Source organism: Strix aluco, chromosome 2, assembly GCF_031877795.1.
Source record: "Strix aluco isolate bStrAlu1 chromosome 2, bStrAlu1.hap1, whole genome shotgun sequence".
In the NCBI taxonomy this organism is placed as follows: Eukaryota; Metazoa; Chordata; class Aves; order Strigiformes; family Strigidae; genus Strix; species Strix aluco.
The window spans coordinates 42,757,155-42,780,140 of record NC_133932.1 but is presented as its reverse complement, the minus strand read 5'-3'; the positions used below and the strand labels follow the sequence as shown (position 1 = coordinate 42,780,140).

At 63.8% G+C, this 22,986-nt stretch overlaps 1 protein-coding gene across 5 annotated transcripts in view; it reads right to left on the bottom strand.

The window, feature by feature from the left end:
* The window catches only part of BCOR (BCL6 corepressor), an 82,534-nt gene that overhangs the window by 51,257 nt on the left and 8,291 nt on the right, over positions 1 to 22,986 (bottom strand). For 3 of the 5 annotated variants that reach the window (XM_074814550.1, XM_074814557.1, XM_074814556.1), the window contains exon 1: positions 6,653 to 7,208. The exons of 1 other annotated variant lie outside the window; for it this stretch is intronic. The gene's annotated coding sequence lies outside the window, so the exon portion shown is untranslated. Of the gene's footprint in view, positions 1 to 6,652; positions 7,209 to 7,272; positions 7,318 to 22,986 lie in introns of those variants that run through there. One more of the 5 variants, XM_074814552.1, reaches the window with a different exon arrangement.

The window sequence follows — 22,986 nt, the reverse complement described above, 5'->3', positions numbered from 1 at the left end:
CTGCTATCAACTGTGCCAGGCGCCAGCTACTCCGATACTCCCGTGGAGGAGGAGATCTGACTTTTATAACTGAGGATACAGGCCCAAATGTTTTGTAATATGCAAATACTGAGACGTACAAGGCCCCTAGGTGAGGTATTCCTGACCATTAAATGAACAAACACACGGGGGTAAGAGCAAGAGCTACTCCAGCTGAAAATGAAAAGCAAAACATGCTCTGAGAGAGAACGGGCTGGCTGGCAGTGCTGGCATACTGCAACCCACCGTGGGCCGCACAGAGGTGCACCGGGAACGAGCCCGCTGCGGAGCTGCGCCGGCACAGCTCCAGGCCGTGGGAGATCGCTTCGAGGGCAGCGGGAGCCACGGAAAGGAGAGCGCGTTTGGCTGGGAGCGCTCTCGCCCCTCCTGGCCGAGGAGCAGGCGGAGGAAGCACAATGCCAGGCTTTCCCGGTGCAGGCTCGGCCGCGGAGCGCAGCCCCGAGCCTCCCCCTCTCCCTAGCGCTCTATTGAACACACTCAGCTCTTTATACGAGCCATTCCCAGCGTGGCTGGTGGATTCTGCGCTTTCCACTTTAATTGTCTTATCCAAATAAAGCTTTGTTTTCCTTAGCACGACAATCCCAACATTCAGGCCGAGATTTTCATTGGACAGAGGAGATATTTTATTCTCCGATTGTTTAGAGAGTCGGGGCTTACACGGAACAGCCCCGGCTTGTGTGCCTCCGCTCACAATGGGGTCTTTGCAGCCCTGGTCTCGTCATGTAGATTCATTTTCCGGAGCGATCAGGATGAGAATCATTTTTCTCTGAATTTCATAGCTTTCCAAGTCTACCCTAGACTTTAACAAGTCTTTTAGTTTGCACCTAGACAATAAATTTAGTTTAATTTAGCTTCCGGTCTTTAATTTTAGCAGGTCTTCTTTTTGCATGCAAATCAATATGGCAATTACCATCTAAAAGCTCGCCCAGCCCCAGGTCAATGTAAATTGATCATTGTCCGCCTTCTACAAAATAACACCGGGAGTCTGTGGTGCATAATGAGATTATACTGGAAACTGTCTTTCAGATCACAAATTATATTTCATGCTGTCAGGATCTTCTCCAAGCGGACTTCCTTGCATGTCTAATCACACGGCACCGAATCTATTACCTCACGAGGTAGGTTTGGGGTGCGAGGAGCATTTGCGTGCGGAGGGAGAGTCCCAAATAATTCAGACAACACTTTAGGAAAACGGGCGGGCGGGTACTGAAGCATGCTTTCACTCGCTAACTTTTCCAGCAGTGAAAGAGAGGAGGGGAAAAAAATCTCCGCTCAGCCAAGAACTGCTGTCCAGCAAACAAGGAAAAATGAATTCCCTGCTGGAAAGCAGCAGAACTTTCCTAAATCCACATTTGCAAGGAGTTCTTGGCCTCCTCCTTTCCGTCCCCACCTCGTCTGCTTGGCCATTCAAAGGAGCGCTGGCTGCCCGCGCTGCAGACCATCCCCCCCGCCAAAGACATGCTCCCCCGGGAGAGACGCCCCTGCCCGCTGCAGCCTCGGGACCTGAGCGCCTTGGGTCGGAGGGAAAGGTCGCTCCGGAGCAGCGACTGCTGTAAGCCGGTTCCCTGGAAGGACACGAGGATTAACGGGAGCTGCTCATGGGCCGGGGAACTCCCCCTGCCTGCAGCCCAGGCCGCCGCGCTGCCTCCTGCACGCGCAGGCACAGGCAGCGGCACAGGCAGCGGCACAGGCAGCGAGAGCTGCTCGGGGTGGTTACAAGGGATTAGGCCGGCTCCCCCAGCCAGCCGGCTCAACTCTGCCGCTCCGGTTATTGCAAAAACCAAGAATGAGGGGAGCAGGCCCGCTCTGGCCATCCATTATTTCTAAAGCGACACCAGCCTAAGGAGGAAGTATTAAACTCGGCTTCATGCTGCTCTCTCTGAGCCCGCACTAAAACGTGATCCATTGCGGTGTTCAGGGGAAAGATAGCGTATCGCATATCACCTGTGCAACCCAACTACGCTGCAGAGTCCCGGCAAGAGCCCACACCTTTGTCAAGACATGCAGAAATCAGAGCCCGCTTCTCCTCTATGCCGAGCATGAATTTACTCCGAGTCACATTTACTCCCAGGGCAACGTGCCTGCCAAAGCTACGACCTGAGCTGGAGCAGGCCTTTTGCCCATCTCCGCAGAGGCCACTCACTGGTCAAAGTTGAGAGACCTTTTAAACGACAGCCACAGATTGCTAAGACTACTTTGGTATGCGCAGCACTCATTATTTTGGGCTGCAGTGGCCCGAGTCCATTTTCTCCACAAACGGAGACCCGAAAGCATGTCAACAACTCTGTGCGGTCTCACAGCTGCACAGATCCACAAAGTTTGCTTGGGCGGACTGCACAGGAGCCCCCAGAGCTCAGTCGCCTTGCCTCTGGCATCCCTGTTAAGGGACCTCAGCTTCTTTATCAACCTTAAAAAAAGTGAATTATCATGGCCTGGGGGAAGAGGAGGGAAAAGGGACGACAATTTCGAGCCGCCTGAGAAGCCGCAGCTCTCGGCACACCCTGGTAAAGGCAGATACTGTGCGTGACACGGAGCCTGGATTGTCCACCAGCGCAGGAATAAAGCCAAGGCACCAGTATTGTTTCAAGACCCAGTCCATATTTGGGCATTCAGTTCACACGTCCTAAGTATTGCTTTAAATATTAGAATAGAGACATTAGCCAATGTGGTTCTTAATGAGCTCAAATGGGAGAAGTCATTGCTGTGGGGTCTCAGATTACTAGCTTGGTCTTGCTGGTCTTTTTGGGGGGCGTGGGGGGGGGTGAAGAAGAGAGGGAAACCCTGCTGAGTCTGTTTGCACTGGTCCCTATTAGATATGCAACAAATCTGCCATTTCCGGCGTTGCTTCTATCTAATTAGAGATGTATTTAGATGTGACGTGTAAATAAGCGCTGAGCTGCCTGCTGCCCTGGCTGCGCGGACTGCTCGGGAGCATTTCCAATAAGGCTGTAGCGCCCGGAACCAGGGCTCAGACAAAGAGGAATGGCAATGGTCTGCGCTGCAGGCGAATCCAACAAAACCAGCTTTTATCTAGCGCTCTAAAGCCGTAACTGCTTTTAATCTGTACCGCCCAGGCTTGCACGCCACGATCGCATCTCATCCACCGAGGCCGTCTCAGTACAAAAGGAAGCGCACACGCACCCGGGAGCTGCAAATATCCACCGGCCCGCCCGAGCCCCAGTGCAGAGGCCCCCTCCCCGCCTGCCCTGCGCTCCACGAGGCGTGCGTACCCCCGTGGGCTCCCGAACACCCCGAGGCGGGTACGCCCGGCTCCTGCGCGCACGGACACGAGCCCGGGGGCTGCCCCACGGCGGGAGCACACACGCGGGCCCCGTGGGGCGAAAGGCGCCGAGCCGCCGGGGGGAGAAGTTGACGGGACCTGGAGACGGCCGCTCTCCGCGCCCCCCCCCCTCGCCCCCCGCGGGACCGGGAACCGGGAACCTCCGCCGCGGGGTTTCCACTGCAGCCCGAGGGAAGGGGGGGCACGGCGGGGCCGGGAGAGGCGGAGAGCCGCCGGGGATGCCCCGCCGTCGGGGCTCGCCCGCCCGGCCACCCCCGGGGCCCCACCGCTCCCGAGCCGGAGGGGCGGCGGCTTCCCCGGCCCCGCGGCCGCCCGACCCCGGCTCCGAGAGCTCCTCGGAGTTTCCAGAGAGAGGAGACTCCTGGGAACGAAATAATCTGGAGCTCGCCTCGTGAACTCTTTTCCTGTTGTGGGAAACGGCTCTTATAAAGCCATCAGATGGACGGGACAGCGCCGGGGGCCCGGGGCGCACTGCCCCGTCCGTCCCCCCCCGCCCCGGCAGCATCCCTGCGACCGCTCCTGCTCCCGCATCCTTCCAGGCCGGAGCAGCCGGTCCCGATCCCCTCTCGGCTTTAAGGGTTAACAACCACCGTCACACACCAAAAAAAAAAAAAAAAAAAAAATTATCGCGGTGACCTTTTCCTCTCCGACTCCCCCACTCTCCCTTTCAGGCTCCGGTTCCTGAGCTCGCAGGGAGCCTGAGCGGCTGTCTAGACCGATCTATCACAGACGGACAAACAATACCAGGAGAAGCCCCTGCCCGGTCCCTCAGCCTCCGCCACTCACCTTAGAAATGGCGAAGAACAGAAAAGTGACCGCGATACAATCCTCCCCGGTATATTTATAGCCTTCCACACAGCCCACCTTCATGCCTGACAAATGAGATTTTGTCTGCTCTCTCAGCGTACGCTCCAATAAACACACACACACTTCTTTTTTTTTTTTTTTGGTGCCTGTTTGTTTTTGGTAACATTCCGGGCTGGTCCCTCCGACCTCGGGGCGGGCGAGGGCCCACCACGCCCGTGCGGGAAGGCAGGTTTGATAGCCGGGGCGGGAGGGGCTGGAGCGGGGCGGGAGGGGGGAGGGAGGAAGAGGGGACCCGACCGCTCATCCACACGCAACCTCCCAACCTGGAAACTTCAATGTCCGTATTCATCACGCCCCTTCGCACCCAGCCCCCCTCACCCGAAGCGCTCCCTGGTCCCTGCCAGCCCTCCGGGTTGCGTATTAAAGAGGTGTACGGGGCGAGGAGCCGGAGGTCCAACGCTGCAAAAGGCTGGGGAATAACTAATGAGCTGTGCAGCCCATTGATCCGGTGCATACTTCCTAATTAACTCTGAGTCACCTATTTGTGACAGCAATTCAAAGAACTGCACCAGGGATAAACTGCAACCCCGGCGCGCGAAGGCAACCCGGGGCGGGGGGGGGGGGGGGGGAAGGCGCGGGGTTGGAGGGGGGGGAAGAGGAATTTGCTCCTAATCCTCCTAAAAGCAATTAGGGTGAGCGCTGCGCTGGCTACCTCTCAGGAAGAAGAAAAAAAAAAAAGGGGTAGGAAAAAAAAAAAACAACACCCAGCGGCTCCGAGAGCAGAACCGAAAGGAAATGAACCGGTGTGTCGCAAGCGCGGCGGCACCGGGCTCCAGACAGACAGGCAAGCACCAACCTCTCGGGGACGAAAGTAGGCGAGAGCGGCGGCCGGAGGAAGCGGTTCGTCGGGCAGCGGCGCGCACAAAGCTGCGGGAGAAGCGCGGGCGAGGAGGGGGCAGCGCGGGGGGGCGGCGGAGCCACCGGCGGGGTTGCCCCGGGGACCGAGACCCCGCACCGCCCGCCCGCTCTCGCCCCCAGCTTTGTTCCCAAGCGGCCCTGGCCGGGAACGGCTCTCCCCGGCCGCCCCCCGCAGTAGGGCCACGGGGAGGTGACGGGGAGGGGAAAAAAAAAAAAAAGTTAATAGAAACCTTTGGAAAATCCGGGCTTTGCTACGGGGCTACGTGGTGCGGGCTGGGCTCCCCCCGCCCCCCCCCCCCCCCCTTTTAATACAAACACGAATACAAAAGCTGCAGGCTCCAAAGAGCAGATGAAAGCAATGAACGGAGTTTCTGGAAAAGATTCATTAGTGGGAATTAATGCTGCGAGGAGCTCCGAGGCGATACCATTAAAGCCAGTCCCCACACTTTGTCAGTTTTTACACCGCTCACTACGGTCGGGGCGCTTTTTTTATTTTTTTTTGCCGGGGGAGAGGGGGAGGTGCTCTTCGCCTCCCTCTCGCCCCCCTCCGCGATCACCAAACCCGGGATCCGACAGACATCGCGGAAACGAGAGAGGGAGGAGGGGGGGGGGGGGGGAACACAACACACACACACAAACATCGAGCAAGAAAGAGGAACGTGAAGGCTCCGCAGCCCTCGCCCCCGGACTCGCTCCGCGAACATCAAATGCATGCCTCATATGCTGCGCAGAGCCGCCCCACTTGGCCCCGGCTTCACAAAGCAGCCTCCGCTGACTCCCCGCCCGGCCAGCCCCCTCCGGCCGGCCCTTTGATGGCAAGCCCCGAGCCTCCCTCCGGCTCGTTCTCCCAACTCCAAACTACATTTTAGGGCTGACTAAACTTCCGTGTCACGCCGGACCTCACGCCAGCACAGCTCCGCGCACGGGAAAGCCCCGGGCCGCCCTGCCCCACGTGCGCGGCGGCGCCCGCCCCGCCGGGGCGGGGGGGGGGGGGGGGGGGGAAGCGGCGCCCCAGGCGCTCCCGGCGAGGGGAAGGCGGCCCGCGGCGGGACCTCCCCGCCGCTCACCTGCCCGCCGCCCCCGGGCCGCCCGCTGCCCGCGGCGGAGAGCGCGGCGACCGGCCCGCCCGGCGCGGAAGCCGTCCCCGCTCCGCGGGTCGGCAGCGGCGTCCCCCGGGAGCCCCGCGCCGCCGCTGCCCCGGCGCCTTCCCGATCGCGAAGTGCGAGACGACGGGGACACCACCACCAGCGCCGCCACCCCGCACCGGAGCCGACAGCGCGACCGGCAGCTTCCCCCCCACCCACCCCCGGGCCGCCCCAAACAGTCATCTTTACGAGTAACTGCCTCCAAACTTCCCCTCCGCCACCGCAGCCCCGCAGGAGGGGACCCCTCTCCTCCCCCCCGCGCCGCCGCCTGCCCGCCGCTCCCGCCCGAGCCCTGCTGCCCCGCGCCGTAACTTTCGGCCGCGGCGCCGCCGCCGTCCCCGCGGCTGGGCGAGGGGAACCCCGCGGCCGCCCCGTCCCCGCAGGACCCGGCGGTGGCGGCGGCCCTCCCGCACGGGAGGTGTTCGCGGCGCGGAGCACTGACCTTCCTGCCGCGCCGCGGGGCTGCGGCGTGCGCCGTCCGCGCCGCGGGTCCCCGCACCGTCGCCTCGCCCTGCCGCTCTCCCGGGAAAGGGCAGCCCCGTCGGGGGTGGGGGTGGGTGGAGAGGCGAGAAAAGTTTCCCGATCCCCCGCCCCCTCTCCGTGGGTGCGTGTGCCGCGGCTTGCCCCGGCGCGGGCGGGCCAGGGAAGGGGTGCGGGAAGGCTGGGAGCTGCAGGGCGCGGAGGGGGGGGGGGGGGGGCAGGAGCGCGGCCGCTGCCGGCGCCGACGGGGCAGGTGCCCGCGGGAAGGGCTTTGCTTCTCGGCTCGGCTGGGCTCAGCAGCGGGAGCGGCAGCCCGCGATGCTCATTCCGGCTGCCGGCTCTGGTTTGGCAGCGCCATGTTGCTGGCTTGCTCCGGGCGAAGTTCCTGCGCTGGCGAGCGCGGCGCTCCCCACATCTCGCCCGCGCCGCCGTCTCCCGTGCCCTGGCCGCCGCGGCTTTGTGTGTGTGTGGCTGGGGATTTAATTCTCCTCCTCCTCTTCTCCTCCTCTCTCTCTCTCTTTTTCTTCCTCTCCCCCCCCCCCCTCCCCTCTTTAGTCCGCCGGGAAAGCCGCTCTTCCTCACCTTGCCGCTGGGAGACCGGGCTCCGTCTGCTGCACGCTGCGCTCCCCTCGCATCCCCCCTCCCTCTCTCCCTCCTCCTCCTCCTCCTCCTCCTCCTCCTCCAGCCACCGCCTCCCCTCCCTTCCCCTCCCCCCGGGCAGGCGCTGCACCGAGGGAGCCGCCGCCAGCAGCAGCGGCAGCGGCAGCAGCAGCAGCGCCGCCACCGCTTTTTCCCTCTGCAAGTTTCCCCCTCCCCTGGCTGCGTTTCCCTGCCGAGGCAGGGCTCGCCCGGCCGCTCGCCCGCTCCCCCCCGCCCTCCCCCCTTGCCCTGACTAATTGATTTGCCCCCCCCGCCGCGCCGCCAGCTCCCCTCGCCTCGCCTCGCCCGCTCCCCCGGGCTGGCACAGGTCGCTGCCAAGCTGCGGCGCCCCGGGGGGGGGTGACGGGGGGGGACGACTCCGCGCTCCCCGGCCGGCAGGGAGAGAAGAGCCGCCCCCCCGCCCCGCCGATACTCCCCTCGCTCGCTACCCAGAAGGCCAGTGGAGAACCGCAATTACCATAAAGCTCCGCTCACTCCGCTCCGCCAAGCTGTCAAAACCCCGGCGGCGGCGGCGGCGGCGCTGCCAGACATCGTTGCGAGGCTCCGCGGCCGGTCGCGCCGCGCTGCCGCCCCCCGCCGCCCCGCTCGCCCCCGGCCCCTCCGCCGGACGCCCCCCGCCCTCCCTCCCCGCTCCCCCCGCCGCGCCGCGGCGCCCGGGATCCCCCCCCCGGCGGTGCAGCCCGCGCCCCCACCCAGACCCGGGTTCCCCCCGTCGCGCAAGGGCATCCCCGCCGCCCCAGAACCCGCCGAGGGCTCGCAGCCACCCTAAGCCCCCGCAGGGGTCACAGCGCGCAGGGACCGTGTCTCCCGCAGCCTCCCACCCGTGGCGGGGGAGGGGGGGGATTTCCTCCACCGCCCGGCCCCAGGGCCCCTCTCTGGTCCCACCCGCCGCCCACAACTTCGCGTGGTCCGCGGCTCAGCCGCGCTGGTTTCCGCGCTTCCCCCCGCTCTGCTTCTGCGAGCTCGGAATCGGGATGGAAAAAAAGCCACTCGTTTGTCAACGTCTGCATTGCGCGGGGCGGCGGGGGGGGGGGGGGGGGGGGGGGGTGTATTAAAGCGCGTTTTCGCCTGATCCGGCTTTGGCAGCCCTTAACGCGCTTTTTACCGCGTGTGAGCGGAGTGGCAACCCGGGCTGGGGTGGCGACCGAAGCGCCGTTTCCCTCGCTGGCATTTCTACGGCTGCTTGAAGATTTCTGCCCGGGTTGAGGAGCCCTTTAATCTCCGGGTTGGTAGTTATCGGCTGCATCTATTTACTTTGGCAAGGCAACTTTTGGCTCGGCGAGCTCGACTCGTAAATTTCACGTTCATAACGCCCATCCCCGCCGATACTCCCGGGCTTGGTCCCGCGGCGCGGAGGCTCCCGGGGCAGCGCGGAGGCTCCCGGGGCGGCCCCGCGGCGGCCGCGGCCCCCGGGTCGGGCGGGCCCTGGGCTCCACAGCTCCCCCGCACCGCCCGACGCCTTCCCGCCGGGGAAACGGGAGTTTTTGCCACCTCGGCGCCGCATCGAGCTCTTCCCGCCGCCGCTCAGTGTGGGAGCGACTGCCAACCGAACGCCGGGCGATTAACGCGGACAGTTGGCCCCGGGGGGGATTTTAATCGCCGCGTTCAGGAGGACCCTGCGCGAAAAGGCTGCGGAGACGCTGCGAGCTGCAAGAGCTTTCCTCGCCGACAGCACACAGGCAGCAAGCAGGGCGGTGAGCGTTCAGCGCCGGAGCAGGGCTGCCGGGGCTGCCTGCCTGCTCGCCGCCGCTGCTGATGACCTCTGAAGATGGAAAAGCAGGAGTTCCCCAAAGTTGTCCCTAACAAACACCCCCCTCCCCCCCCCCAAAAAAAATCCAGAAGTTTTTAATCGAGAATCTGAGCCATCTCTGGAAAAGAAAATGCGGGGGTCGCCAGATGCTCGGGGAGGGGGGACACGGTGTGCACCCCCCCTACACACATACGCACACAGCCGGGTCAAGGCCAGAGGGTTGGCATTTCATGAAACTGCCATCACGGGGCTTTGGGTTTTCGCCACGTCTCTCTTTAAAAACTGGCCTGTCTCAAAGCAGAAGTGAAATATCCACCGTCTGAAACCCGAAACTCCAGCCGCACCGCTCGACTTCCTCACAGGGGAGCCCGGGGAGCCACCGGGCGCGGCGGCTGGCCTGCGGTCCCACCGTACCGGCCAGCGGGGCACACGGCCCTGGGCAGCGGCCGGCTTTCACCCCGGTGCGGTGGGCCACGCATCCGAAAAGGCTCCCACACGTTTTTTTAATCTCCGATAACAAGCAGAAGGACACCTGGCCTATTACGCTGTAAAGCTATTTTTTATAAAGATGTTTTAGGGCTAGACATTAAAAGTTATTAGACTGAACACACGTGAGTTACAGGCACACAGCTGGAGGAATGGCCTCTGTTGGTTTGGTTTTCTTTTTTTTTTTTTTCCCTTTCCTAGGGAAAACCTCATTAAAATTGCTTCTTTCGGTAGGAAAGCAGAACTAGCACGTCTCCCGGCGAGGTGGCCACAGCCGCGGCCTTACGGCTGCATTGAGCTGGGCTTTGTCTCTCCCCGCAGGTCTGGAGCCGCGGTGCCACCGGCCCGCACTTGCATCACAACAGTCGCCCGCTTCCCTTCCCCCGGGCTGCAAACTCCGGATCACATGTGTGCGCCTACGGCGTGGGGCTGGGTGGTTGGGGCTGGGTTTTTTGGTTGGGTGTTTTTTTTTTTTTTTTCTCTGTAATGACTTTAAGTTATCTCGGGGTAAACTCGCTCCACTTTTATTTTTAACCGTAGTTAAACTTTCTTTCTTTGTGAACGCAGTTTCCTCCGCGGCGGGGAGGAACAGACTCGCGCTTGTTCGCCTCTGTGCCTTTTTTGTTCCCCGGGTCCCCGAGCTTTGCAGCGGGAGGCTGGCGGCTCCCGGCGAGGACATTGGGGCTTCAGTTCGCTCCTCCCGCGGCCTGGCTCGGCCCGGCTGCGCGCCTGCCGCGGGTGCGGCGGGCACCGCCGAGCTAACCCCGGAAAATTCAGAGCATGCTCTTGCCTTGAGGATTCCCGGGCCGCCTCCCCCCGCCTCCCCCCCCCCCCCGGAGGGAGCTGACCCCCGGGTCAGACCGCTGCACACACCGCTCTCTCCCCGGGAGCGGGGGGGTGGGGGGAGCTCCGCGCACAGATGCTCGGGGCTCGGCGCTGCTGCGGCGGCTTCTGCCACCGAGGAGCCGGGCGAGGATGCGCTCGCAGAAACTGCTGCTCCGATAATGCGAAGTACTTAACCTCCTCGTAAAGACAAATCCATTGTTAATGGCAGAATGGGCCTCTCGCAGGAGGCTTCCAAGTGGGATGGCTTTACGCCGGCTCTCATTTACCTCCAGCGCCGCCTCTAATTGGAAGCTTCCCCCCCCCCCCCCCGCCCCCGGCCCGCGCACCTCAGAAAGTTGGGGGTTAAAGCTCAGGAGCGGCGAGGCCGGGCCCCCGACCCCCTCCAGACCCCGCTCCCCTGACCACGGAACGGCAACCGGAGCACGCGGGTCTCCCGGGCACGGGAAATGAGAGAGAGGGGAGATGGGCGCTGCGAAGGGAAAATGAATTAATGCGAGCGAGGTGCTCAGACAGCCTGGTGATGAGTGCTAGGAAAAGCCTATAAATAACAGATCACTGTCCTAAGCTCTGAATTGCCCTGCTTGAGTGTGTCTTAATCAGACCTTTATCATTGCTTATTGTAAGGCTGTTTTTAATGGAAGTGTAGAAATCTGAATAACAAAACAAGACAAGCCTCAATTGGCGTTATACAGGGTCTGCAGCGCTTTCAGACCTGACACGGTGCCAGCATATTGTTACACCGCCATGCGAACTCCCCGTGCAATCAAGGGGGTTTTGCATAGCAGAAGTACTATAATTTTACTTCGTAGTTCAGGGCTACTCTGTTGGCAGGAGATCCATTATTTTCCCTCCCTCGCCCCAGAAGAGCCCGAGACGCGCTCGGTTCACGGACTAAGTGCCGCTATCTTTCTTACAAAGGCGAATGACAAATCTCTCCGGTTGTGTTTGCTTTTGCTCCGCACCCGCTCCCCGCTCCACAAAAGAGCGGAGGTGCCCGCGGCCCTCGCGGGCCCCGCTTTGCCGCTCGGAGCGGGCAGCCCGGGAGGGAGGACAGGCAGGCATCTGTCCGGGGAACTCGGCCTGCCGCCCGTCGCCCGGTGGGCTCGGCCGGGGGAGCACTCGCCGGGCCCGGGCAGAGCTCGGTGGGGAAGGCGCAGCGCCGAGCCCACCGGGGCGGCCGCGGGGGCAGGGGCGGGAGGCACGGCCCCCACCCCGGCCCGGGGAAGCGGGGGAGCAGCCCGCCGCTGCGGGAGGAGGGCAGGCCGGCTGGGAGCTGCCCCCTCCACCTCTCCCGCTTCCATACCTCGGCCATTTTGTCTGCTTGCGGCGCGCCCGTGGCCCCGGCCGGTCCCCCCCGCCCCGTCCCCTCGGGCAGAGGGCTGCTGCGGGGCGCTGCCCCGGGCGCAGGGGCCGGGGCGGGCCGCGGGGGGGCGGGCGGCCCGGCCGGGCGGGCGGAGGGGGAAGGCGGGCCGGCGGCAGCCCCGGCCGCTCCTGCCAGCGGGGAGATGCCGCCGCCAGGCAAGGCCCTGCAGGGGAGGGGGCGTGCGCCGCACAAGTCTGGAGAGGAGTAAAAATAGCGCCGGCGGGGTTGTCGCTTTCCTCGCCCCTCACCCCCCCACCCCCTCCCCACTCCAGCCCGGCGGGGGGCAGCGGGCGGCGCGGCGGGGAGGGCGCCGGGGGAGGGCAGGAACCGAAGCCAGACAAAACCCCGGCCCCGGCCGCAGGGCCGTGCGGGCGAGGTCGAGCCTTCGCCACGGAAGGGGATACGCGGGAGCCGGGGGCTGCGTCCCCTTTTCCCGGTGGGGTTCCCCCAGCCCCGGGGGGCGCGGGCTGCGCCCCGTCCGCCGTCGCCGTCCCTCGGCGGCCTGGGAGGAGCGGCAGCGAGCGGCGGCTCGGCGGAGGCACGGCAGCCACCACCACGCTCCCGAGTTTAAATATAATACGACGGCCGGGGGAACCGCCATGGTTTGAAGGTGTGTTTGTGCAGACTACAGCTTGTATGTTAATAATTGGATACAGTCGATGAATCACCTCCGTCCTCCTTCTGGTTTTGTTTTTGTGTTGTGTTTTGTTTCGGAGGGGGTGGGGAGAGAAAGCGAGGAGACGATTCCGTGGCTCGGCGCTGAATACCAATTCCGCGCCCGGGTTCATAAACACTGGGGTTATTCACTCCGCCCCAGAGGTGATAGCGGAGGCCTCCGCCGCCCTCCGCGCCCGCGCCCCGCGGCGCGGCCCCCGGGCTCGCCGGCGTGCGGAGCGGGATTTGCGCCCCGGCTGGAAGCCCGGCAGCGGCGGGTGGCTCGCCGGGGTGCATACATATGAAATGAGAGCCTGCAACATCAAAGCGGCAGCGGAGCGGGGGCAGGGAGGGGCTCTCGGTGTGTACACGTGTGTACTTTTCCAGAGAAAAGCCCCTAATTTTTCAAATCGGATCCTTTTTTTTTTTTTTTTCCCCTCCACTCGCATGGCAGACACGCGGAGAGATTCTTTAGTCCTGTACTTAACACTTCACAGTGTTTTTAGCAATTAAGGCGAGAGGGGGGTGGGTATAAAGATAAGCCACTTTTTCGCCCTGCAAGTGTGAAAGATAAGATAACAGTAAGCTGGGGCAAAACGTCTGCTTACAACCTCCCCCCAGCGATTCTGATCGGTCACCTCTTATCGCAGAAAATGTTCATTTCGAAAGCAGTTTCAAAAAACCATGGGAAAATAAAAGTATTTTCCGTTTAGAAATGCCATTTAACACCCCGTCCTCACTTCATCTCCCTACGCCGTGTCCCCCCCGCCTTCCTCCACCACGGTACCCAAACCAGGGCAGCAGCCGCTTCCTAGCCCGCCTCTCGGAAGCCGAATCACTCAGGTAATCAGAGGACTGAAACCTGCCAGGCGCCGAGATTAGCTCCGCGGCTCTCCCCGGCCGTGCCCGCCCGCCGCCCCCGTCGCAGGCGGGGGACGCGGCCCGCCTTACCGGCCCCTCGTTGCCCGTAAAGCGGGCCGGGAGCTGTGCTGGGGAGGGCCCCACGCCGGCACCACACGCCGCAGCGGGTGAGGCTGAGCCACAAGCCAGGCTGCCTTTTCCAGGTCGTTTCGCTGCAGCACCCCCGACGGCATCGGGGCGGCGCGGCGGGGGCGCCGATGCTCCCCCACCGGCCAAGCTGCAGGATCCGCTGACGGCGGCCGCGCTCGGCGTCGAGTCGCTTCTGCTTCCTCCCCCCCCCCCCCGCTTCCCTGAGCCCCCCCGCCCCCGGCCGCTTCCTACCCCGCGGCCGCCGCCGCGCCCCGCCACCCGGCAGGCACAGGCGGAGGCCGCGGGCGGGCACAGCGCTGCCCCGGCCCTCCGCGGCATCGGGCAAGGCTCCGCCGCGCCCGCCCCGGGGCCCGCGGGCAGGATGCGGGCGCCGCTCCCCTGGGCAACGGGGCTCGGCGCGCCCACGTCCGCCACGGCCTGGGCTACGCGCTGCTTCCCCGTCCCCGGGGCCTGCCCCCCCCCCCCCCCCCCCCCAGGACCGGAGTTTTCCCCTCCCGTCCTTAAGCCGTCGTCACCTGCGATAAGCCGAGATGCCGAGTAGCAAAAGGCTTCCCGACACCTCCTCGAGGGCAAGGCGCGGCCGCGCCGTGTCCTCGCTGGCCTGGGAAAACCTCCGCACGGGCCTCCATGCGAGGCAGCGGAGTGGGCATGTGTGGAATGGGTGGGCAGGCGTCCCCTCGTCCCCCGGCAAAGCCGCATCCAGGGCCCCCGCACGGGAGCCGGGATAGCGGGGACCCCGCGCAGCCCCGACGTGCTCGGGGCCGGAGTGGAGCCCGGGTGGCTCGGCGGGGAGCCGAGACGGTGGGGGGGCTTCCCCGGGCTCGCCGCATCCCCCGTCTCCTCCCGCCACCTTCTCAGAAACCCGTCGGTGCCGTGCTCTCGAAGTGAGTGGGTCAGCAGCTGATGACAAGGGGAAAAAGGAAGAAGAGAGCGAGCGAGCGAAAAAAAAAAAAAAAACACCACCCTCCCAAACCCTAGCCTGGCGCGATTACTCATCCCCAGAGTTCCCCTAAGTCAGAGAAACTTGGCGAAGTCCCAAGGCCGAGCCGTTAGCACGGTCTGAGGCTCCCCGGGCACCTTCCGCCGCGGGGCCGGGGCCGAGGGGCACGGCGGGGGCAGAGAACCGGGGCCGGGGCCGGGGCCGGCGGGGAGAGCCCGTCCCCATCCCCGGAGCTCTTCGCGCTCGAGTTACTGTGGAGCGTTTTATCTTCACAGTCACATCGGCAGCTAACGAAGCTCGGCGGCTGCAGCCCACACGACTTTGGTTCTCTGCATTTATCCTTCAATAAAAGCCGATTCCTTTATTAGAAACAGGAGACGTGTCTCCTACCGCCCCTATCAAATCCCAACTGGCAAGGCGCAGCCGACACCTCCCCCTCAGCCCCCCCTGCCCGAGAAGGGCAGGCGGCACCACCCCACGGCCTACGCCCCCCCCCCCTCCGGACCCCCCACCGTGAGCATCCCGCTCTCCCTCTCTCCAGCCCCCCCGACCAGGGGGAGCCCTCGCCCCTTTCCACCGGGGCGGCCGACGCCCCCTCCCCGAGATCCCCCCCGGGCAGGAGCAGCCGAGGCCAGCCGGCCCCTCGCCGCTGCGCGCCCCCCGCCCCAAACACCCCGCACCGGCACGGGCAGCCGCCCCCCGCTTCCCTCCGTCAAATCAATCGCCCCCACCAGGCGCACCCACACGACTTTCGTTCCCCTGCATTTATCGTTCAATAAAAGTCGTTTCCTTTATTAGAAACAGAGGAGACGCTTCTCCCACCGCCCTCACCTCATGCCCCCTCCGCGGGCGCAGCCGGCGGCCCCCCCTCCACATCGCCCCCCGCCGAGCGCGGTCCGCCCCACCCCCACCCTCTCCCACCACCGCCGCCCCCTAAAAATAACAATAACAGTAATAACAATAATAACAGCCGCCGTCCCCAGCAGTCGCGGCAGCCAGCCCCCCCCCTCCACCGAGCCCAGCCACCCCCTCCCCTTCCCTCTCAAATCCCCCATCGCTAGGCGCAGCCAACCCGCCCCCCCCCCGCCCGCCTTTCCCCAGGCGCAGCCAACGACCCAGCAAATCCCCTCGCCAGGCACGGCTCGGCCCCCGCCCGCCTCGCAGCCCCCCCCCGCCGCCCCCCGCCCCCCACCGGGCACCGAGCAGGTCTGCGCGGCGGCTGCTTGTGCGGCTCCGATCGGCGCTGCCGCCGCCGCCACCGCTACCGGGCGGGGAAGGTTTCCCCGGGCGCCGCCGGGAGAGCCGGTGCTCGGAGGATGCCAACCCGCCTCGCCGTGCCGTGCCGTGTCCCCCCCCTGCCCCCCCCGCGCCCGGCGGAGATCTCCCCGCCGCGGAGGGGCCGGGACGGAGCGCGCTCTGTATCGCATTAAATTAATCTCCCGGCTCCGGAGGAGGCAGGTGATTCTGCCCAACACAATGAGGGGTTTGAGCGCTGCGGAATAAAGCGCCGTTCATGGGGCCGTGGGCGGCCGGTGCCCGGCTCCGCCGCGGGATCGCCGGCTCCCGGGGGAGCCCCGGCGCTGTTCCCCGCCGCCGGCCCCAGCGCGGGGAGCTCCGGCTCGGCACACCCCGCCCTGGCCCTCGGGAAGGAGAAAGGGAGGGCGCGGGGGGGCGAGCAGCGGCCCCGGCAGCGGGGGAGCAGCAGCCCCTGGGGATTGGAGACGGGGGGCTGCAGACAGGGCCGTCCCCCCACACGCCGTGTGTGTGTCCCCCGGGGGGGGCGGCCTCCTGGGATGGGGGGTGAGCGTCAGCCTCCCGCGGGGAGGCCGGGACCGAGCGGCGGGGACGGCGCTGCCCACCGGGCCGGGCGGCGGGGAGCCCCGGGCGGCCCCCGGGCGGGCGGTGCTGCCCGGGTTCAGGCGGTGGCAGGCGTTGTTTTCCTCGGAGAGCGGCGGAGGAGGAGGAGGAGGAGGAGGAAATCTCCGGGTTTTTAATGAGGGGGTGCAGCAGGGCTGAGCGCTGGGATTACACGGCGCGGAGACAGAGCTGCGGGCTGTGTGTGCGCGCAGGGCTGGTAGTCTCCGCCCGTCTGCCTGCTAATCGCACGTTTTCCGCTGTTAAAAAGAAACCGAGACGCTGTGGCCGAGCGCAGCGCTGTCTCTGTGACTGTGACATGAAAAGATGGCGCTCTCTCCCCTCCCCCAGCCTCCCTCTCGGCTTACACTTCCTCCCCAACAGCTTTTGCCTTCCAGTTTTTTAAAGCCCTCTTTTCTCCCTTCCTTCCCCCCTTCTCCCCGGGCCGGATACCACCAGCTTCCCAGCCGATCGGTGGGTCCCTCGGTTGCGACGATTTTATTTTTTTTTCTTTTTTTATCTCTACCTCGCTATTTTCGCCTCTCCCTTTTCTCGGAAACCTCGATCTCCCTCTCTTATTACTCGCTCTTTTGTGAACTTCTGCGGCTAATGGAAGGCAGTTTGCAGGAGGCGGGGGGGGGGGGGGGGGAGAGGGAGGGATGTGAGGAAAAGCGGGGAGGGGGTTCCCCGGCCACTTCTTCCCCCCCCATCTATTTCCTCCTTCTCCCCCCAGGCAGGAAAGCGAGCCGGATCGGGGGGTGCGTGTCGGGGGGGCAGGATGGAGGCTCCGGGAGGTGCCTGCCCGCGTCGGCGACCTGGTCGCGCTGCGGCTGCCCCCGCCGCCGCGGGAGCGCCCGCCGGAGGCCGGGGGGGGCCGCGCTGGGGCGGCGCGGCGGGAAGCATCCCCGTCGGAGAGTTTACCTGTCTAGAAGTGTTTTACGGTGCTGCGAGCACGAAGGTGGTCCCGGCTCCCGGAGCGGGTCCGCGGGAATTGGCCGCGGTCCCTCTCCGAGGAAGGAGGGCTGCCCCCCCGCCTTCCACCTCGCTCCCCGCCTTCATCACCAGACCGTTCCAAGTGCTAAGATTGTTTCCCCCCCCCCCCCTCTTTTTTTTTAAAGCCTGTAAATTAAATTCAGCGCTACTCTCTCCTATTTTAGTGTCTGTTATGTTAATTGCACTTAGCGCTGGGGCGCTGCTCACCAGGGATGCACGAAGGCCTCGGAGATTAACCGCAGGCTCCTGCTCGGACTTTTCTCAGCCAGCAGCGAGTTGCGAGGGGCTGCCGAGGAGTTCGCACGATCCCGTGTGCTTTCGGAGCGTCCTGCTGCCAGCCGGCCGCTCCAGATCCGGGGCCAGCGGCTCGTGGCTGGGAGGTCAGGGTGGCAGCGGCTCCCTCTGTGCCCGCAGATCTATTTGCGTAAGGATTTGCATTGCGGGAGGACAGGTATTTTTCCTCCCCGTGGATGGTAAAAATGCAAAATTAGCGCGACTGTTTCTAGGCAGAGACGCCACGATTACGTGATCTCGCTGAACCTGTCGGTTGTGCTTTCTGGAGCAGCAGGGAAACCGGACACCTTTACCAATGACTCCTGGAGCCGTTCTCCCGGGCGCTCGCCGTATTTATCGCCATCTAACCCCAGGCAGCCCGCCAGTGCCGTGTCGCAGCCCTTGCCCTGCCCGGGGCTGTCCGTGCGGCCGGCGGCGCCCCGCGGAGTTACCCGGTCTGGCCGTGGAGTACTGGGCACGAGTGGCCTTCCCAGACGCGTCCTTTCTCCAGCGCCTACTTCATCTATTCGTTATCAGGGGACGGCGTGTGGAGTGACTGAGCCTAATAAGTTGTCCACTTGTTCATTTCAGGAGCATTGATTTCTGGTTCCAAGGCACTCTGTTCTAGCACTGGCTACAGCTGCGGGGCTTTTCGCAGCTGGTCTTTCGCCTAGACAAATATCAGCGAGAATGTGAGCGTTATTAGCCACATAAATAAATCATTAACGTGCACACAAATGTTGTTTTAGCATAACTTCCACGGAGAAAATATCCCGGCGGGGCACGGCGGAGCGGCGCGTTGCGCGGGGCCGCCCTCCGCGGGGGTCGGCGGCCGGGGGTCGGCGCCCCCCCGGCGCGGCTCCCCCGCTCCCGATTGAACATTAACGAGGCCGGCCCGCCGTGGCACGGCCGCGGAGCCTTGCCTCGCAGACCTCTGTCTGCTCTCCCGGGCCGGGCGGGGACGTCGGGCGCTTTTCTCCCCAAACGCGGCGGCACTAACGAGATTACCGGCCGGCCGGCCGCGGCCGAGTCCGCCGAGCACCGGGCCCGGCCGCTGCGCCTCGTTAAAGCGGAGCCCACGGCAGGAACGGCGTTTGCCTTCGGCCTCCCGCGAAGGGCCGCGGGCTCCCCCCGAGCCCCGGCGGCGGGGAGCGGGGAGCGGCAGCCGCCGCCGCCGCCCGGGCCGCGCTCGCCCTGCCCCGCGGAATCCCGCGGGTGCCAGCAAAGCCCTGCCTGGGAGCCCTGCCAAGGCGGTCTCGCTTTGATATTCCGCACCACGGCCGCTCCTCCGCTCGCTCTTAATCACGCAAAGGCGAGCTAGCTCCGCCGCTCGCCGTAATAAACACCGAGCGCCTTTCGCCGGGCTCCCAAAGTAAATATTGTACCGGGGAAGCGGGGCAGCGCTGGAAAGCTGAAATCGTCCACTTTTTCGCACTTAGCAACCGAACGAAGGGTTGTGCGCTCCCTCCCCGAGCCAGGCTCGGTGTGATTTACTTTCTGGTTGCGATGCAGATATTCACTTGTCAGTTCAAGGGCAGGACAGAAACTGTGCAAGCGGAGTCTTGCGAACGGAAATCTCCCATTTACGAGGTTCTGCTCTACCACCAAAAGCCACCCTCCAGCACCTTTGTTCTGCATGCAGCTGCTTTTATCTCCCCCCCCCCGTCCCAGCCCATCTCCATCCGACGCTTCTTCCACCGTCTCCTCAGATGGATTCCCAGTCTTCTCCCGACTGACCCTGGGGGAGGCGGCGGGGGGGGGGGTGGGTGCGTGGGGAGGGAGTCCGGGAGAGGTTGACGCTGAATGACAAGGCAAATGATAAGAGCCGAAGCGACAGCAAAAGCAAACAGAAGTGGTCTCGGCTCCCTCGCAGGGCCCAGCCACGGGAGCTGTGGCTGTGCCATGAAGGCAAGGTTGGCCCCCGCAGGCAGCCCGGCTTCTCCGGGGCGAGATAAACACATTTCGGTCACGTGGCGAGCCTATACGGTGCCATGCTCCTATTTGCCTTCCCCGCTCGCTTTTCACAATAACATGCCATCCGCCAGCCAGCTCCGAGGCTAACCTCACCTCCCTGGCGACCGGCCAGCCCGCCCGGGCCCGGCCATGCGGAGGGAAGACGCGCTCCCCCCACCCCCTCCGGGGAAGCTGCACCCCGGCCTGGGTCCGGCTGCACCCCGAGCCGGGGCTGGGGCAGGGGCCGGCTGCACCCCGGGCTGGCGGCTTGGGCGGGGACGGGCTGGACCGTGACTCGGGTCCGGGGCAGCGGGAGCAGCGGGAGCCGGGGCCGGGGTTGGCCACATCCCCAGGACGGGGCGCGGGGTCCCCGCGGAGCGGCGGGGTGGGGTTTCCCCCGGGGACGGCAGGCGCGGGGCGTGTGCGGGCGATGTCGGTTTCGGGGCGGCGGGACGGAGCCCCGCAGAGAGACCCGGGGGGGGAGGGGGGGGGGGCGGGACACCCGCGGCGAGGCGCCAGCTTTGCCGCCGCTTTAAAATGGCTGAAAAGGGTGTCCCCGGGCATCCCCTCCCCGGTAGCAGCAGCGGCGAGCCCCGTCGCCTCGAGCACCGCGGCCGCCTGCGGCAGCAGCCCCGGCTGGTTACGGGAACAATGAGCCACGGCGGGCGCGCCCGGTGCCTCCCCGCTGCCGGGGCCGGCCGGGGGTGCAGGCGGCGGGGGAAGGCGTACGGGGGGAGCGGGAGGCTGGAGCTCCCCCCACACACACACACCTCCCGGCGGAGCGAACGTGCCGTTTAATCCCTTTATCCCCGCTCGCTGGTGGCGGTGCGAGCCGCCGGGCCGGGAGCCGCCCGCCAGCCGCCCGGGGAGGCGACGTGCTGGCTCCGCGGCGCAGATGTCGCCGGGTGGGAGCAGGGAGCCGGCCCCCACTGCCCCCCCCCCCCCCCCAACAACGGCGGCAGCGGGGGGGGGGCGGGGGGCACGGCCCCCCCGGACCCGGACACCGCTTGGCCGCGCACCGGGGGCGGTTCTCGCCCTTCGGAGCCCCCGGGGGCTGCCTGCCGTCGGGCACCGGAGTCGTGCCCCAGCACCCCGGCCGCGGCCCCCGTATCCCCCCCGCTCCCGGGGCAGGCCTCGCTGTCTCCCCGCGGGGGCACGGTCTGCAGCCTCCCCTCTCTCCGGGCCTCCCCGGGGCCCCCGGACAAGGCGAGGAGCGGCCCCCGGTGCCGTGCCCAGGTTGGGCAGCCGCCGCTCGGCTGCCCGTGCTCCGAAATCCGGCAATTATGCAAATGCCCGGGATGCTCTCCCCTTTGATCTGAACTTCCTCGGAATGATCGCTTCTCGTTACGGAGCATGAAAACGCCTCTCGGACGTGTAAAGTGAACCACAGAGCTCCTTTCATCCCCTTTTGTGACCGGCACCGGGCTCGCCTCTGCAGCCCCGCATTCCCCAAACGCCGGGAAAGGGGACCGAAAGGGGCTCCCGCGGGAGGCGGCGGGACGTGGGAGCAGCCCGGGCCGCCGGTTGTCATGGCGAGGCCAAGCGTCTTCCCAAGTTATGTGCGACTAATGGGTTTGTGCCCCGCTCGGCTCCGGGTTCACCTTCCCCCCTCCCGCCGCTCGGCTCCCCGCCGACCTCCCCGCCCGCCCCCCGGGGGTGGCGGCGCCCCGGGGGTGGCGGCGCCCCGGCCGTCCCGGCCAGCAGCTCGCTGGGCCCCGGGGCCTCGTCCCGCCGGTTCCCCGCCTGCACATCAAACGCTGCGGGGTTGGGGAGCGGAGGCGGAGGGAGGGGGTGAGCAACTCCCGCCGACGGCAGCGCAGTCCCCGAGCGACTTGAAACTCCATCTTTTGCTGCGCTCCTCACCACCTCTTGTTTCAGTTTTGACAACTGAGACTAACGAGGCACTGAACGTATCATAGGTTTAGTATGTCCACGCAACCGTGGATATGATTTTCAAGGCTCCTGAGAGCCACGGCTGGGATTTTTTGTTACTTCCCCCCCCTTCGAGGAGATATTAAGAAAGTTTGTGCTGCCTTAAAACTACTCCTCCAGTCTAAGAAAAACATTCTGACCATTCGCTGGAGGCCATTTTATGCAACTTTAAGGAGGTTAATAGCTTGCGTAATTTCAGGAATACCAGGTGTCTCCTTAATACCTTTTTCCCCTTTCCCTGCCATTCATCAGACAAGCCAGGAGCTCTGCAGGCCAAGCGCTCCTGTGACAGACAATGGATTCCCACCTATCCGAGGGGCCTGCACTAGAAAACGGACAGACTTCTTCCCTGCTCTGCTCATGCACGGTGCGAAGCCTGCAACGCATCTGTGAGACGAAGGGATGCATGTGAAGGAGGGCGTGGAGTAAGGGGGCTACCCTACGTGCGTAGGTTGCTTTTTTTATTTTGCTGGAATTTGCAGTTTCGTCTAGAGAAGCACTGGTAGATGTGGCATTAATGAAATTATGCCACTGCAAAACAAAGCTGAGCAAACAGGAGAAGAAGAATTATTTGAACTGTTTTTAAAATGTTGTCATGCTTGTTAACAGCTGCTTAACTCTGGTGCCTAACAAGCTCTTGGAAAAGAAGTTTTATTAATGAAAAAAAAAGCAATCCCCCTGCTTGCTTACAATTAAATGATGACAGCTTATAATGCATTCCTTCAAGACCTCCAGTAATATCGGGGCTCAGGGGACTTTAAATACCTAATTCATACATTTTTTTAAACCAAGAACGGACCGTTATGATCAGCTGGTCTGACCTGCTACATATCATGGGCCAGTGAATTTCAGCCAGACGTTCTTGTATCAGACTCATAAATTCTGGCTGAGCTTTTAACCTGGCATCCAATCTTGCTCTGAAGATTTTTAAGTAACAGAAAACCCACTGCTTGCCTTAGTTGTTCCAGTGGTTATGTCCCCTCACTGGTTTAAAAAAAAAAAAAAAAAAAAAAATGGCACCTATTTCTGCTCAGAATTCATAGAGCTTCATTTTCCAACATAGGATCTCATTATGCCTTTGTCTGCCACATTAAAGAGATCTCTACTATCAGAAATCTCCCCATAGAGACACTTAGGGCACTTAAAGACTATGATCAAACCAAGTCATAGCCTCCTCTTGGATAAATTAATAGATGGGATTTCTTTAGTCTTTTGCAATAAGATGTGATTCCCAGACCCTGAATCACTCTTGTAGCTCTTTTCTGATCCCGTAATAATTTGCCAATACACTTTTAACATGCAAACACCACAACAGAGCTGGACACAGTATTCCAGCAACGGTCTCATTCATGTCAGAAGCGTTAATGGCATCATTAAGTTTACTTGTTTAAAACCCTATGCAGATTACCTTTATAGATAGCCTTAGCAATACTGACTTTATTAAAACCCCATTTAAAAAGTCGCCTGTCTTCGTGCAGACTGGTGTTGTTCATCAAATTCACAACGCTGAGCGTTGCTTGACCAAACTGCAGAGCCAGCTTAGTTTTTCTAGCTGGGGCTTTTTCAGTGCTCCACCAGCCC